The 18,389-nt window shown below is 39.0% G+C and overlaps 1 pseudogene; it reads right to left on the reverse strand.

Moving 5' to 3' along the window:
• Positions 1-6,647: 6,647 nt before the first annotated feature.
• Positions 6,648-6,985, reverse strand: LOC125922440 (60S ribosomal protein L36a-like; annotated as a pseudogene).
• Positions 6,986-18,389: the final 11,404 nt, after the last annotated feature.

Raw genomic sequence — 18,389 nt, forward strand, 5'->3', positions numbered from 1 at the left:
CCCTCTTATGATTGCTTTTGCTGCATCCCAGAGGTTTTGGGCTGTGGTGTTATCATTTTCATTGGCTTCCATGTACTTTTTAATTTCCTCTTTAATTCCTTGGTTAGGCCATTCATTCTTTAGTAGGAAGTTCTTTAGTTTCTAAGTATTTGTTGTCTTTCCAATTTTTTTCTTGTGGTTGATTTTGAGTTTCATAGCGTTGTGGTCTGAAAATATGCACAGTATGATCCCGATCTTTTTGTACTTGTTAAGGGCTGATTTGTGTCCCAGTATGTGATCTATTCTGGAGAATGTTCCATGTGCACCCAAGGAGAATGTGTATTCTGCTGCTTTAGGATGAAATGTTCTGAATATATCTGTTAAATTCATCTGGTCCAATGTGTCATTCAAAGCCATTGTTTCCTTGTTGATTTTTGGTTTAGATGATCTATCTATTGCTGTAAGTGGGGTGTTGAAGCCCCCTACTATTATGGTATTATTATCAATGAGTTCCTGTATGTTTGTGACTAATTGGTGTATATATTTGGGTTCTCCACGTTTGGGGCATAGATGTTTAAAATTGTTAGGTCTTCTTGGTGGATAGACCCCTTAATTATGATATAATGCCCTTCTCCATCACTTGTTACAGTCTTTATTTTAAAATCTAGACTGTCTGATATAAGTATGGCTAGTCTGGCTTTCTTTTGGCAACCATTAGCATGATAGATGGTTCTCCATCCCCTTACTTTCAATCTGAAGGTGTCTTTAGGTCTAAAGAGGGTCTCTTGTAAACAGCATATAGATGGATCTTGTTTTCTCATCCATCCTGTTACTCTATGTATTTTGATTGGAGCATTTAGTCCATTGACATTTAGAGTGAGTACTGAAAGATACAAATTTACTGCCATTGTGTTGCCTGCAGAGTTGGAGTCTCTGGTGGTGTTCTCCGGTCCTTTCTAGTCTTTGTTGCTTTGTTGCTTTTTTGTTTTGTTTCATCTTTTCTCCCCTCAGAGAGTCCCCCTTAAAATTTCTGGCAGCGCTGGTTTAGTGGTCACAAATTCCTTTAGTTTTTGTTTGGGAAACTTTTCATCTCTCTTTCTATTTTCAATGACAGCCTTGCTGGATAAAGAATTCTTGGCTGCATACTTTTTCTGAATCAGCACGTTGAATACATCCTGCCACTCCTTTTTGGCCTGCCAAGTTTCTGTGGATAGGTCTGTTGCAAACCTGATCTGTCTTCCCTTGTAGGTTAAGGACTTTTTTTTCCTTTGCTGCTTTCATGATTCTCTCTTTGTATATTTTGTGAATTTGACTATGATATGCCTTGCTGATGGTCGGTTTTTGTTTAATCTAATGGGAGTCCTCTGTGCTTCCTGGATTTTGATGTCTGTGTCTTTCCCCAGTTAGCAAAGTTTTCCACTATGATTTGCTCACATAAACTTTCTACCCCTTTTTCTCTCTCTTCATTTTCTGGGACCCCTATGATTCGGATATTATTCCTTTTTAATGAGTCACAGAGTTTTCTAATTGTTATATCGTGCTCTTGTGCCTTAGTCTCCCCCTTTTTTTCTGCTTCATTTTTCTACATAAGTTTGTCCTCTGTATCACTGATTGGCTGCTCTGCTTCATCCATCCTTGCCACTGTGGCATCCATTCAAAATTGCAGCTCAGTTATGGCATTTTTAATTTCGTCCTGCCTAAATTTTACTTCCTTTATATCCACAGAAAGAGATTCTATTTTATTTTCCAACCCCAGGTAGTAGTATTATTATCATGATTCTATTCTGGTTCAGACATCTTGCTTGTATCTCTGTTGATTAGGTCCCTGGCTGTCATTTCTTTCTGTTCTTTCTTTTGGGGTGAATTCCTGCATATTGTCATTTTGGAGGAAGAAAAATAATAAAATTAAACTTAAAAAGAACAAAAAAAATCAGCTAAAGGATGCTAGATCCTAGGTGTGTTATCATCTGATTGTTGAAAAAAGCTTGATAGAATAGAAGGAAAAGGGAAAGAAAAGAAAAGGAAAACATTTGAAAAATTTAAAAAAATGACTATATTAGGGGTGCCTGGGTGGCTCAGTCGGTTAAGTGACAGACTTTGGCTCAGGTCATGATCTCACAGCTTGTGGGCTTGAGCCCCATTTCACGCTCTGTGCTGACAGCTCAGAGCCTGGAGCCTGCTTTGGATTCTGTGTCTCCCTCTCTCTCTGCTCCTCCCCTGCTTGCACTCTCTCTCTCTCACAATTAAAAAAATTTTTATTAAATGAATACAATAAAATAGAATAAAATGAAATGAAAGTAAAATAGAATAAAATTTTCAAAAAAGTAAAAAATATCGTTGAAAAAATTCAATAATAATCTTTTTTATTAAAAAGGAAAATAAAAATAATTTTTTCCCTCTGTATTCAACAATAAGAAAGGAAAATAAAAAGAAAAAAATTGAATAGATGGACTGACAAATGGAATGGAATATGATTGAAATTACATCCAGTTTCCCCTAGAAGTCAAACTATGAAGTACTTTATAGTCTGTAAACTAAGCAGGCAGAGAGACTTGTGGTGTTCCACAAGTCTAGAGCATGGTTGGTCCAGTTGGATGGGGCTTGGTGTAATGACTCCATTCTCCATTAGATGGCCCTGCTTTGTTTATCGGTGCTGTATCTTGTGGCACATGTATGCATGTATGCATATGCATGAGAGAGGTGAAAATGGTGTCACCCAGCTACCCAATGTCTGGTATCAGAATTCTGTGCTCTTGCCAACCAGCAATCAAGAACCCCTCCTTTGTCTCTGGCTTTCATCCACTCCCCGCTTCTACCCTATCAATAACCAAGTCATCAGCCTGCCAGGTGGCACCTGCCTCCTGAGTTTTATCTCAGATGGGGCTATGTTTCCAAACCCCTCACTTTTGAGGCCCTGTGGCTTTAACCTGCTCAGACCCTCTGGAGGAGGGTCTTGCCAAACAATATCCGGGGCTGGCCCACCCCCAGGAATATTCACATGACCGCACCACTGAAGATGCCCAGAAACTGGGGCCAGGTGCCAGTCCACCCCAGAAAAGGTTCATGCAATTGCATAGCAGAGGCCTTTCAGGGATTATGGTAAATTTGCAATATACATCTGGTGTCTGGCTTCACCATTTCTTAATGTCCTTGTTCCAACACCAGCAAACATGGCCATTTTCCGGGGTCCTCTGGGACCTTTGCCTGTGGGGAGGCCACACACAAATGTCCTCTCAGGAGGGAACTGCCTCCCCGTGTGGCCCTCAGACCCCTTGAACCTCACTTTCTGCTCCTGGGGATTCGCCCTTCCCACCAGAGCTCCACCAGGTATCGAGCTGCAGAGTTTCAGACTCTGCACTCCCCTGTTCATAGTCTTAATGGTATCCAAACCCTCTTCTTTATCCCTTGTTAATTCCCTTAGGGTGTTTTCAGTCTTTCTTTTTCTCTCCAGCCACTTTTGGGGTAGGGGAAAATGCCTTTCTAGTACTCTACCCCCTGTCTCCATCCTCTCTCTAAAAGCAAAAACAGCTCTTTACCCTCTGCAGCTTCTCTCTTTCCCAGTTCACTTCTCCATGCCGTGTACCTGCTGACTTCTGTGGTTCAAGTTATGTAGATTGTTGATTTGATACTCAGATCAATTTTCTAGGTGTACAAGATGGTTTGGTGTTGATCTAGCTGTATTTCAGGGATGAGAGACGCAAAAAACTTCCATGCTGCTCCGCCATCTTGGTCCCTCCCCTATATTTCTTTGATTTCTTATGATCTCCCATCTATAACTCTATCTTAGCACTTACCCAATTATATAAGTGAAATGATATGTTTGTGTTTCTGACTAAAAAGTGAGTTCTAGGCCTTAGGAAGTATACCCTTATTCATTCCTTATCTCCAGCATTCAGATAGTGACTAGAACTTAAAAAGCAATTAAATGTGTGGTAAACTAAGCTAAGGGCAATAGTAGGAAGATCAGAGAAATGATGATTTGGAAGATGTGTAGAGAACAGAATCTAATCAACTTGAAACAGTTATATGATAGGAGTACCAAAGACATAAGGAAAGGGGAGAATGCCAAAACTTTTTAGCTATAGGGACTTGGATACATGATGGTGCTGGTAACCAGGATAGGCAGTTCAGGCAACAATATCAACAACAACAACAACAACAAGAACAACAATCAGAATTGAAGAAAAAGACATGAGTTTAATGGCTATATGTGAGATATCAATCAGTATCAAGTGAAGATGTCCAGTGACAAGGTAAGAAAATGTATTTAGAGCTCACAAGCAAAATCTGGTCTAGAACTATATTTGGAGGTTTTAATTCTACTGGTAGGTTGAGTTATGTAAGTGGTTATTATTCTACATGGAAAGTGTGCAGAGGGTAGAAGTGCCCAAGTCAAAATGTTGAATGAGAAGAGAACAGCCAAGACTCTGATTGGGAGAATCCTCTGAAATTAATAGTGGAGGAAAATAAAATCCTGGGTAAGATGTATTGTTTTTTAGACAAGCACTATTCGAAGGAATGGTTTATAAATAAGACCGGAGTCTTTCCCAAATCCAATTGGGCCAATAGCATATAGAATAGATAAATATAAGGAATATGAATGGCATATTTTTCTCAACATATTTGTATAAACTCCTCTTCAGATTTCTTTTGGTTTGTGAAAATAGGTACTAATGTAGGTCTTTTCTAAAAGCAAAGTGATGGAACACAGACTTTTGGAAAACGGGGAATATTCTTCAGTTTATGCCATTTCAGCTTACACAGCTTTCATAGGAATATTCTGCTTTCAGATAGTAGCGGGAAGCTATATTATAATTCATCTTTATGAGGAGTTTTTGTAACTTACTGAAAGTGAGAGTTGGAAAGTTGGAATTTATTGGTGTTTCTCCAGGGAAGTCTATTGAATGCATTAAGTAACTTAATGTTTAAGTGATTTAATATTTCACCAGCCAGCATCTCCCCTCTCTTTTTCTGGGAACTGCTTATACTTGTCAACTTTCACTGAGTTATGCTATATAACAAACAACTGGGAGTTCAGTGGTTTACAAAACAAAGTACCTTCTTGCTTATATTACATATAGATCATAAGTTGCCTACAGTGTTGTTTCAGGCTTTTAGAAGACTCTGCTGTGCACCATGTCTTGTCTCATCCTGATTCCAGGCTGAAGAAGACCTGCCCATTCTCATGGCAGGGATGGGGGAAAGCTGCTACTAAATCACAATGCCTCTTTTTTTTTTTTTTTTAAAGTTTGTTTGCTTGTTTGTTTGTTTAATCTCTAGGCCCAAGGTGGGGCTTGAAATCATGACTCTGAGACCAAAAGTCACACACCCTTATGACTGAGCCAGCCAGGCACCCCTAAAATCACAATACTTCTTTTTTTTTTAAATTTTTTTAACGTTTATTTATTTTTGAGAGACAGAGAGACACAGAGCATGAACAGGGGAGGGGCCAAGAGATGGAGAGACACAGAATCTGAAGCAGGCTTCAGGCTCTCAGCTGTCTGCACAGAGCCCGATGCAGGGCTCAAACTCACAAACCGCAAGATCATGACCTGAGCCGAAGTCGGACGCTCAAACGACTGAGCCACCCAGGCGCCCCAAAATCACGATACTTCTTAAAGCTTCTGCACAAGTGTGTTGTATGTCATGTCCTTTCACTTCATTGGCTAGAAGATATCATATGACTAATCTCAACCTTGATGGATTGGGGATATATACTCTTAACAAGGAAAGGGACACTTCAAGTCACATATACATATACATGGAAAGGGAGGAGCAAATAAGTTAATAATACAATTGGCCACATTATTCCTCTGTCAGCTTAAACATTGTGGCTTTTGTGGGCAAATGCCCATGTTCCTACATATTCCCAGTTTTTTGGCCACAATTGATTTCGTCAGAGTTGAGCATATAACTAATTCAAACAGAATCCTTCTACTTTCTAACAAGAATTGAGACAAAAATTTTAAAAAAGAATCTCCAGTAGCCACATTATAAAATGTAGTGCATAGGAGGAGTTGTCAGTGACCATATTCTTCAACAAGTGAAGAAAACCAGGCTGTAGTGGCAAGGAACAGAGTTGACACACAGAATAAAGTTAAACAAGGATGGGGAGAAAGTTATGGCATCTCTGCTCTTTCTATGGTTTGGTTGTCCATCCATTCTTTGGATTCTGTAAATTATGATGTTTTTCTTTTTGTCTAAGGTAAAATGGAATTGGTTTTTGTCATTTGTAGTGATATCATGGTTCATGGATGTGTGTAATTTCATTAATCCTAACACAAATACTTTTAGGCAGGTACTGTAATTAACATTTCACAAATGAGGATCAGAGTTAGGGATGGAAGTTCTCTCTGATACCCTGTCTAGAAGAAATATTTTACAAGAACACCCAACTACATTATTCTACACTATGCTCACCAAGCAATTCTTTGCCCTGGTTTCTTCCAAGGGCACTAATATACTGGGAAACAGTGTTCCCCCCCCCACCCCCAAAAAAATGGACTGATGTTGGTTATCTTGCCAGAAATAGTTTGTATTATGAAATAACAAATTGATACTATGATTTATAAATTAAGGGTTTTTTTTTACTGACTTGGGTTGGTGTAAATCATTTCTGAGAATTTGCATTCACTATTTTTTAACATAACCTCAAGATTTTATTGTCTTCATAATGTAACAAAATATGAGGCCTCGAACTGAATCATTTGGCCCTTTCTCTTCTTATCTCTTTCCAGTCCAAAATCTTTGCATCTCTTCAAAACCAGCATTCTCTTAGACCTGTAGTTGGGCTCAACACATTCAAGCCTCAGCACAATCTTCTTTGTAGTTTTAGCCTTTTTCTGGAAAATCAGCTTAGTCTGCCCACCAAAGCCACTCTGCTTCCTGTCATAATGCCACTTTCCCTGGCGTAAAGAGAATATTTGCTTTTCTTGTCCTTACTTGTAGGGTTGGTGCTTGCCACACTTCTTGCAGAAAGTCCACAGGTTTTAGGAATGTTCACCATGTTTGTAAGAGCACTATCAGAAAGTAAGTTAACTATTTAGAATTTAAGAACCTGAAAATTGAAGATCATCTTAGAGGTGAAACTTATCAGGATCTGATCTTGCCTAGAACACCTGTACAGCCTATTTTTGGACAAGTACTTACTGCACAGCCACCATAAACTTGGATTTTTCAAGATGCTGAAAGATAGAAATTCTATAAAGAACTGACTTCTGGACACAAAACTGAACTTTCTGATCAGTTAAATCTCAAAAAGATCTAAAAGATGTATTAGTCACCTACGTTGTGCTTAGCCCTTGACTAGCTACTATTGGGGTTAAAAATGACCTGAGGTGATATCAGTGAAAATAGCACAGTAGTATACTCCAAATTTCACCACCCCCCCCCCATAAAGGAAATGAAAAATGGGCAAAAATGTCAGAATCAACTTTTTTTGTAATTTTGGAAATTAGTGAAAGGCCTGTAGCAACTTGTCAAATACTCAGGAGAAATGGCTGTTTTTTAATTAAAGAACTATAAAATTTATGGTGTTTTAACCTATGCCAGCCCCATCCCTTGCTCCTCAGATCAGTGGTAGCTGTAAAAATAACAGTCTGCATTCCTGATACCAGAGGGAGCAAAACATACCTCATAAGCAAAGAATTGTAATTCATTGCCGTTCACCCTTGAACAATATAGGCTTGAACTGCATGGGACCACTTACATGCAGATTTTTTTTCAATAAATACAGTACAGTATAAATGTATTTTCATTATGATTTTTTCTTTTTTTAAGTTTTATTTATTTTTTGAGAAAGACAGTGTGAGCAGGAGAGGGGCAGAGTGGTGGTGGGGACAGAGGATCCAAAGTGGGCTCTGCACTGACAGGCTGACAGCAGCAAGCCTGATGCAGGTCTTGAGCTCAAGAACCGCAGATCATGACCTCAGCTGAAATCAGACGCTCAACCAACTGAGCCACTCAGGCACCCCTTCATTATGATTTTCTTATTTTTTTTTCTTACTTTGTTGTAAGAATATAGTATATAATACATATACAAAATATGGGTTAATTGACTGTTTATGTTACTGGTAAGGCTTATGGTCAATGGTAGTAGGCTATTAGTAGTTACGTTTTGGGGGAATCAAAAGTTATAACTGGATTCCCAACTGCACAGGGGGAGACGGAGGGGTTCACCATCCCTAACCCCCATGTTGCTCAAGGGTCAACTGTATTTGTTCTAAACTGCCTGTTGGCTCCCTCAAATATAGGCTTGTCTTTATTTTGCTTAACTCCATACTAGCCTCATGCTAAAGCTCCTTCCCACAGGGCATTTATTGAAAACATTTACAGTATAATGTCTTAGGTTGCTGCTCCTGCTGTGATAGATAATAGCTGGGGTAAATAATAGATTAATCAGAAAGGCTGGGCTATGAGTGTCCTGTAAGCTTACAAAGGTGAAAATCTAAAAGGCTAAATGCATGCTCAGGGAAGTGTGGATGCTAAGGAAAGATTCAAGAAAGCCCTAAACTCACTCCCTCCTGACTTTGAGGTTCTAAGAAAGAAGGACGTGATGGCTAAGGCAGAGTTGTAAAGTGACTGGTGAATGTTGAATGCATGCCACAACAAATATACAAAGGTTCTCTCCAAAGACTGGGATATCCCTTGGTTCCAAGTATTTAAGAAAATCTGTGGCCAATCATTAGGTGACCACCTAATTAGCTTACTACCATAACAGATATTTCAGGGGCTACATACAACAAAGAACAGACTGCAGAATTAGTTCAGAAAAGTCACTAAACAGGTGCCTGGCTAATTCAGTTGATAGGGCATGCAACTCTTGATCTCTGGGTTGTAAGTTTGAGTGTTGGGTGTAGAGATTACTTAATTTTTTTTAATGTTTTATTTATTTTTGACAGAGATAGAGAGACAGAGCATGAGCGGGGGAGGGTCAGAGAGAGAGGGAGACACAGAATCCAAAGCAGGCTCCAGGCTCTGAGCCGTCAGCAGAGAGCCCGACGCGGGGCTTGAACTCACAGACCGTGAGATCATGACCTGAGCCGAAGTCGGACGCTCAACATACTGAGCCACCCAGGCGTCCCAGGTGTAGAGATTACTTAAAAATAAAATTAAAAACAAAATCAGGAAAGTCACTAAACAAAAAATAACAACTACAATAAATGATAATATCAACAAATCCTAGGGAATGGAGAGTTAATATAATATCACCCAAAGTCTATATTTACATTAAGGTTCATTCCTGGTGTTGTACATTCTATGACTTTTGACACATGTTTAATGACATATATCTTCCATTATAATATCATACAGAATAGCTTCACTGCCCTAAAAAAAAAAAATTTTTTTTAAAGTTTTAAGTAATCTCTACACCCAGTGTAGAGCTCCAACTCACAATGCAGAGATCAAGAGTTGCATGCTCCACTGACTGAGGCAGCCAGGTGCCCCACCCTAAAAAATTTCTGTGCTCTGCCTGTTCATCCCTTCTTTCCCCTCTGACCTCTGGTAACCACTCGTCTTTTTACTGTCTCCATAGTTTTGCCTTTTCCAGAATGCCATATAGTTGGAATCATAGTATGTAGCCTTTTCAGATTAATTTCTTTCACTTACTCATATATATAAAAGGTTCCTCTATATCTTTTCATGACTTGATAACTCATTTGTTTTTAGAGCTGAACAATATTCCATTTTCTAGATGTACCACAGTTTATCTTTTCACCTACTAAAGGACATCAAGTTTTGGCAATTACAAATAAAGCTGATATAAACATCTGAATGCAAATTTTTGTGTGAGCATAGGTTTTCAACTCCATTGGATAAGTACCAAAGAACATGATTGCTAGATTGTATGTTAAGACCATGTTTGGTTTTTAAGCAGCCTCCAGTCTTCTGAAGTGACTGTACCATTTCTCATCCCCTGCAGCAATGAATGAAAGTTCCTGTTGCTCCACATCTTCACCAACATTTGGGATTGTGAGCATTTTGAATTTTGGCTGTTCTAATAAATGTGCAGTGATATTTCATCGCTGTTTTAATTTGAAATTCCCTTTTGACATATGATGAGGAGCATCTTTTCATTTGCTTATTTGACATCTGGTATATCTCTTTTGCTGAGGTGTCTGTTCATATATCTTTTGCCATTTTTTTTAGTTGGGTCGTTGGTTTTCTTATTGTTGAGTTGTAAGAACTCTGTATATTTTGGAAAACAGTCCTTTTTCATATATATCTTTTACAAATATTTTCTCCTACTCTGTGTCTTCTCTTCTCATTCTCTTCACATACTATTCACATAGTAGAAGTTTTTAAATTTTTGCTTAGCATTTATTCATCTTTGAGAGACAGAGAGAGACAGAGGATGAGCAGAGACGGGGCAGAGAGAGGCGACACAGAATCGGAAGCAGGCTCCAGGCTCCGAACTGTCAGCACAGAGCCCAACGCGGGGCTTGAACTCATGAACTGCAAGATCATGACCTGAGCCGAAGTTAGACGCTCAATCGCCTTAGCCACCCAGGCGCCCCCTCATAGTAGAAGTTTTTAAATTTAATGAAGTCCAATTTATAAATTCTTTTTTTCATGGATTGTATCTTTGGTGTTGTGTCTAAAAAGTCATCACCATACCCAAGGTCATGTAGATTTTATCCTATGTTTTTACTAAGGGTTTTATAGTTTTGCATTTTATACTAAGTCTGTGATCTGTTTTTAGTTAATTTTTGTGAAGGGTATAAAGTCTGTGTTTCGATTTGTATTGTTACATGTGAACATCTAGTTGTTCCAGCACCGTTTGTTGAAAAGGTTATCTTTGCTCCATTTTCTTGCCTTTTGCTCCTTTTTCAAAGATCAGTTGACTGTATTTACTTGGGTCTAATTTGGAGCTCTTTAATCTGTTCCATTGATTTATTTGTTATTTTGCCTATACCACAGTTTATAACAAGTCTATATGTCAGATGCTGTCAATCTTCTGACTTTGTTTTTCTCCTTCAATATTGTATTGAATATTCTAAGTCTCTTAATTAACTCTCCATTTAAACTTTACAATCAATTTGTTGATACCCACAAAATATCTCTCTAGGATTTTTACTGGAATTGCATTGAATCTATACATCAAGTTGTAAAGAACTGACATCTTGATAATATTGAGTCTTCCTAGCCATAAGTATGTAATATCTTTCCATTTATTAGTTATTAAATTGCATTCACCAGAGATTTATAGTTTTCTTCAAATAGATCTTGTACATATTTTGTTAAATTTATACCTAATTATTTCATTTTGGGGTGTTAATGCAAATGGTAATGTTTAAAAAAATTTTTTTATGTTTATTCATTTTTTGAAAGACAGAGAGAGACAGAGCACAAGCAGGGGTGGGGCAGAGAGATAGGGAGACACAGAATCCAAAGCAGGCTCCAGGCTCCAGGCTCCAAGCTGCCAGCACAGAGCCCGACGTGGGGCTCGAACTCACGAACCGCGAGATCATGACCTGAGCTGAAGTTGGACACTCAACTGACTGAGCCACCCAGGCGCCCCGAAATGGTAATGTTTTTAATGTCAAATTCTACTTGTTCACTGTTAATATATATTCATTGTTTGTATATTTACATTATATCCTGTAGCTTTGCTACAATTGCTTTTTCATTGCAAAAGCTGTTTTTGTCAATTCTTTCAGATTTTCTACATAAGTAACCCTGCCATCTGTGAACAAAGACAGTTTTATTTCTTTTTTCTTTATCTGTATACCTCTTATTTCCCTTTCTTGTCTTATTGCATTAGCTAAGTCTTTCATTACAAGGTTGAAAGGGAGTAGTAAGAGGGGACATATTTACCTTGTGCCTGATCTTAGCAGGAAAGTTTCTAGTTTCTCACTATTAAGTATGACATTACCTTAGGTGTTTTGTGGATTTCTTAAGTCAAAGGTGGGAAATTCCCCCTTTATTCCTAGTTTGGTGAGAGTTTTTATCATGACTGGGTATTAGATTTTGTCAGATGCTGCATCTATGATATGATCATATGAATTTTCTTTTTTAACTTGTAGATATGATGGGTTACATGAATCTATTTTCAAAGGTTGAATCAGCTTTGCATACCTGGAGTAAACTTCACTTAGTTTTGGCATGTAATTTTTTAACACATTATTGAATTTTATTTGTTAATATTTCATTGAAGATTTTTGCTCTGTGTCATGAGAAATATTAGCCTATAATTTTCTTTTCTTGTGATGTCTTTGGTTTTGGTATTAGGGTACTGCTGACCTCACAGAATGAATTAGGTATTCTCTGGCAGCCACCAGTTTGTTCTCTGTATTTAGGAGTCTGCTTCAATTTCTTTTGTTACTTCTTTTATTCATTTGTTTTGTTTTTAGATTTCCACATGTAAGTGAAATCACATGATATTTGTCTTTCTCTGACTGATATATTTCACTTAGCAAAATACCTTGCCTGTCTCTCTGTGTTATTGGGAAAGGCAAGATTTCACTCCTTTTCATGGCTGAGTAAAATTCCATTGTACATATATACCACTTCTTCACTCAATCATCTATTGATGGACACTAGGTTACTCCTATATCTTGGCTATTGTAAATAATGCTGCAATAAACATAGGGATGCATATATCTTCTCGAATTAGTGTTTTCATTTCCTTTGGATAATAGAAAAAGCTTTTTATTTTGGTACAGTCCCAATAGTTTATTTTTGCTTTTATTTCCCTTTCCTGAAGAGACAGATCCAAAAAAATACTGCTAAGGCTGATGTCAAAGAAATTACTACCCATATTTTCTTCTAAGAGTTGTATGGATCCAGGTCACACCTTTAGGTCTTTAACCCATTTTGAGTTTATCTCTATGTATGACATAATAAAGTGGTCCAGTTTCATTCTTTTGCATGCAGCTGTCTAGTTTTCCCAGCACTATTTATTTATTTATTTATTTATTTTTTTAAACGTTTTTTATTTTTATTTTTGGGACAGAGAGAGACAGAGCATGAACGGGGGAGGGGCAGAGAGAGAGGGAGACACAGAATCGGAAACAGGCTCCAGGCTCCGAGCCATCAGCCCAGAGCCTGATGCGGGGCTCGAACTCACGGACCGCGAGATCGTGACCTGGCTGAAGTCGGACGCTTAACCGACTGCGCCACCCAGGCGCCCCTCCCAGCACTATTTATTGCAGAAACTGTCTTTTCCTCCATCATATATTCATGCCTCCTTTGTCATAGATTAATTGGCCATATAAGCACGGGTTTATTTCTAGGTTTTCTATTCTGTTCTGTTGATTTATGTGTCTATTTTTGTGGCGGTACCACACTGAGTTTTTTGTTTGTTTGTTTGTTTGTTTCTTAATAATTTCTTTATTTTTCAATTTATATCCAAGTTAGTTAGCATATGGTACAACAATGATTTCAGGAGTAGATTCCTTAATGCCCCTTACCCATTTAGCCCCTCCAGGAAACCTCTGTTTGTTCTCTATGTTTAAGAGTCTTTTATGTTTTGTCCCTCTCCCTGTTTTTATATGATCTTTGCTTCCCTTACCTTATGTCCATCTGTTTTGTGTCTTAAAGTCTTCATATGAGTGAAATCATATGATATTTGTCTTTCTCCAACTACTTCGCTTAGCATAATACCACATAGTTGCAAATGGCAAGATTTCATTCTTTTTGATTGCCGAGTAACACTCCATTGTATATATATATACCACACCTTTATACATTCATCCATCAATGGACATTTGGGCTCTTTCCATACTTTGGCTATTGTTAATAGTGCTGCTATAAACATGGGGGTGCATGTGCCCACTTCGAAACACCATACCTGTATCCCTTGGATAAATACCTAGTAGTGCAATTGTTGGGTTGTAGGGTAGTGCTATTTTTAACTTTTTGAGGCACCTCCATGCTGTTTCCAGAGTGGCTGCACCAATTTGCATTCCCACAAGCAGCGCAAAAGAGATCCCCTTTCTCCGCATCCTTGCCAACATCTGTTGTTGCCTGAGTTGTTAATGTTAACCATTCTGACAGGTGTGAGGTGATATCTCGTTGTGGTTTTGATTTTTATCTCCCTGATGATGAACGATGTTAAGCATTTTTTCATGTGTCGGTTGGCCATCTGGATGTCTTCTTTGGAGAAGTGTCTATTCATGTCTTTTGCCCATTTCTTCACTGGATTCTTTGTTTTTTGGGTGTTGAGTTTGATAAGTTCCTTATAGATTTTGGATACTAACCCTTTATCTGCTATGTCATTTGCAAATATCTTCTCCCATTCTGTCGGTTGCCTTTTAGTTTTGCTGATTGTTTCCTTTGCTGTGAAGAAGCTTTTTATCTTGATGAGGTCCCAATAGTTCACTTTTACTTTGGTTTCCCTTGCCTCCAGAGACGTTTTGAGTAAGAAGTTGCTGCAGCCGAGGTCAAAGAAGTTTTTGCCTGCTTTCTCCTTGAGGATTTTGATGGCTTCCTGTCTTACATTCAGGTCTTTCATCCATTTTGAGTTTATTTTTGTGTATGGTGTAAGAAAATGGTCCAGGTTCATTCTTCTGCATGTCGCTGTCCAGTTTTCCCAGCATCATTTACTGAAGAGACTGTCTTTATTCCATTGTATATTCTTTCCTGCTTTGTCAAAGATTAGCTGGTCATACGTTTGTGGGTCCATTTCTGGGTTCTCTATTCTGTTCCATTGATCTGAGTGTCTGTTTTTGTGCCAAGTACCACACTTTGTGTGTATAGCTTTGTAGTATATCTTGAAATCTAGGTTGTGATACCTCCAGCTTTCCTTCTTTTTTTTTTTTTAAATTTTTTTTTCAACGTTTTTTATTTATTTTTTTTGGGACAGAGAGAGACAGAGCATGAACGGGGGAGGGGCAGAGAGAGAGGGAAACACAGAATCGGAAACAGGCTCCAGGCTCCGAGCCATCAGCCCAGAGCCTGACGCGGGGCTCGAACTCACAGACCGCGAGATCGTGACCTGGCTGAAGTCGGACGCTTAACCGACTGCGCCACCCAGGCGCCCCCCTCCAGCTTTCCTTCTTTCTCAAAATTGCTTTGGCTATTCAGGGTCTTTTGTTGTTCCATACAAGTTTTAGGATTCTTTGTTCTGGTTCTGTGAAAAATGCTCTTGGTATTTGATTAAGGACTGCATTGAATCTGTAGATTGCTTTTGGTAGTATGGACATTTTAACAATATTAATTATTCCAATCCATGAACATGGTATATCTTTCCATTTATTTTTGTTGTCTTCAATTTTTTTCATTGTCTTATAGTTTTCAGAGTACAGATTTTTCACCTCTTTGGTTAATTTATTGCTAGGTATTTTATTCATTTTAATGCGATCACAAGTGGATTTTCATTTTTTTCCCTTTTTTAATTATTAATTTTTATTTATTTTATTTTTTATTTTTTATTTTTTTTAAACATTTATTTATTTTTGAGACAGAGAGAGACAGAGCATGAATGGGGGAGGGTCAGAGAGAGAGGGAGACACAGAATCTGAAACAGGCTCCAGGCTCTGAGCTGTCAGCACAGAGCCCGACGCAGGGCTCGAACCCACAGACCACAAGATCATGACCTGAGCCGAAGTCGGCCGCTTAACCGACTGAGCCACCCAGGTGCCCCTATTAATTTTTATTTTTATTTAAGTAGGCTGTGTGCCCAGTGTGGAGCCCAATGTGGAGCTTGAACTCATGACACTGAGATCAAGACCTGAGCTGAGATCAAGAGTCAAATGCTTAACTGACTGAGCCACCCAAGCACCCTTGGAACTATTTTTAAATTTCTTTTTCTGCTACTTTGTTGGTGTACAGAAACACAACCAATTTTTAGATATTAATTTTGTGTTCCACAACTGTACTGAATGCATTTATTAATTCTAATAGTATTTTGGTGAAGTCTTTCAGGTTTTCTGTCCCTATAATACAAATGTTATTATGCTTGATATTGTCACAAAATCCCCTTAATCTACCCTAATTTTTAAATTCTTTATTCTTTTTGCTCTTCAGTTTGGGTGATTTCCACCACTCTATTTTCCAGATTGTGGATTCATTTTTCTGCCTTCTCTAATCTGCTGTTGATTTTCTCTAGTGTATTTTTCATTTGAGTTATTGTATTGTTCAGCTCTGATTGTTTCTTTTTAATGTTTTCTATCTCTTTGTTGAAATTCTCACTAAGTTCATCTACTCTTCTCTCAAGTCCAGTTAGCATTTTTATGACAACTTCTTTGAACTCTTTATCAAATAAATCAGTCGTCTCCATTTTATTTTGTTGTTTTTCTGAGCTTTTTTTCTTGTTCTTTCATTTGGAACATATTCCTTGACTCCTCATTTTGCCTGATGCTCTGTGTTTTTCTGTGTATTAGGTCAGCAATACCTCCTGGTCTTGAAAGCAGTGACCTTCTGTAGAAGGCATCCTGTAGTGTGCAGTGGCTCAATCCCCTAGGTCACCAGAACCCAGCATTCCAGGGGTATTCCCTATATGAGTTATGTGTACCCTCTAGTTGTGACTGTGTCATGTCTACTCTGGGTGCACTGGTGGGCAGGGCTGGCCCCTGGCATGACGGACTGAGAGGCCTGGCTATAGCTGCTTCACTTGTGCTGGTAGATAGGGCTGCTTCCCCAACCCAGGGGAGTCAGTGCTTTGGATGGGCATTTGTCCTGGCCAGGGCTCTTTGCTGGGTATGGCAGGAGAGTAGTTGCATTCCAGGGACACCAGTCCTGAACAAAGCTGTCTGCCATGTGTGGCATGGTGGGAGCTGCTTTGGAACGAAGTCTTCCAAAGTCAGTAGGTTGGAAGGGACTGGACCACAGGGGAACACCAGGGCAAAGGAGAGGTGTTCTCAAGGTAGATGGAGAGTGTCAGAACTGGCTCCCACAAGTGTCTGGCCAGCTAGACTGAACAAGAGCAATAAAAATAGTTCCTACCAGCACTTCTATTTCTGGAGAAAGTTCATACAAATTTCTGCCACTTTACTACAAACCTAAAAACTAGTCCATACATCTCCTTCATATATAACTCAGGTATTTTTCAAACTTCTGCCTCTGTGCTGGGTCTCAGAGCAAGTGATATATGTACTGACCCTTTAATAGGAATAGAGTCTTGGGGCACATGGGTGGTTCAGTCGGTTAAAAGTTTGACTCTTGATTTCAGCTCAGGTCATGATCTCGCAGTTCACAGGATCAAGTCCCTTATTGGGTTCTGCACTGACAGCAGTGAGCCTGCTTAGATTTCTCTCTCTCTCTCTCTCTCTCTCTCTCTCTCCCCCTCTCCCTCTCTCTCTGCCCCCACTCACATGCATACGTTCACACACTCTTTCTCTCAAAATAAATAAATAAACTTAAAAAAATAGGAATACAGGGGCACCTGGGTGGCTCAGTCGGTTAAGCGTCTGACTCTTCATTTCAGCTCAGGTCATAATCTCATGGTTTGTGGGTTTGAGCCCCATGTTGGGCTCTGCGCTGACAGTGCAGAGCCTGCTTGGGATTCCCTCTCTCCCTCTCTCTCTGTACCCCCCTCAAAATAAATTAAAAAACTTAAAATAAATAGGAATACAGTCTCAGCTTCCTATAGCTCTCCTGGAATTAAGCCCTACTGATTTTCAAAGCCAGATGTCAAAGCCAGGGGGATTATCTTCCTGGTACAGATACCCAGGATGGTGAGGAGCCTGATTTGGGGCTTGATGCCCTGGTCCTCTTGGAGGACTTCTGTGTCTATGATCCCCTCCCATTTGGGGGCTGCTGGGCTAGAGGTATGGATCCTGACCCCATCTCTGCCCCTCCTACCCTTTTCAATGTGGCTTTTTCATTATATATTTATCTGTAGACGAGCTGTTATACCAGTCTTTTAGGTGGTTTTCAGAGTGAGTTGTGTTATATGTAATTGTAGCTTCAGTGAGTCTGTGAAATGAGGTAAGGTCAGGATCCTCCTATTTTGCCATCTTCCCCATCCTCCCACCTCAGTTCTTGTGGCTTCCTCTAAAAATTGCATTGTAAGCTCATTTAAATGGCTAGAATGAGTGGACAGACATTCAGGAAGGTGATAGGACTTGAACCAGGTCTTAAAGAATGGGTAGTATTTAGGATGTGCTCAGATAAGGGGAACGGTATTTTTTCCAGGAGAAGAGACCAGCAAAGCAGAAGCAAAAAGGTGAAAATGGATGCTGGAGAGAATAAAGAAAGCTGTCCCCACAGAAAACTATTTATTGTTGAAGTTGAGTATCAGTGGCAAATAAAATCAAGAGTGTTAAACAAGTCCAAATCATGGAAAAGTAGAGTATAATACAAGGGAAACTCTCTCGACTCTGAAGGCAATAAAAAAGATAGTGTGTGTATTTACTTTTTAAAAAAAGAATTCACATTTCTGGAATACTGGGAAATTAGTCTGACATCAGTTGCAAGATGAATTTAAAAGAATTCAGGCATGAGATAATTAAAGTTCTGGAAATAGG

The sequence above is a fragment of the Panthera uncia genome, chromosome B1 (genome assembly GCF_023721935.1).
Source record: "Panthera uncia isolate 11264 chromosome B1, Puncia_PCG_1.0, whole genome shotgun sequence".
In the NCBI taxonomy this organism is placed as follows: Eukaryota; Metazoa; Chordata; class Mammalia; order Carnivora; family Felidae; genus Panthera; species Panthera uncia.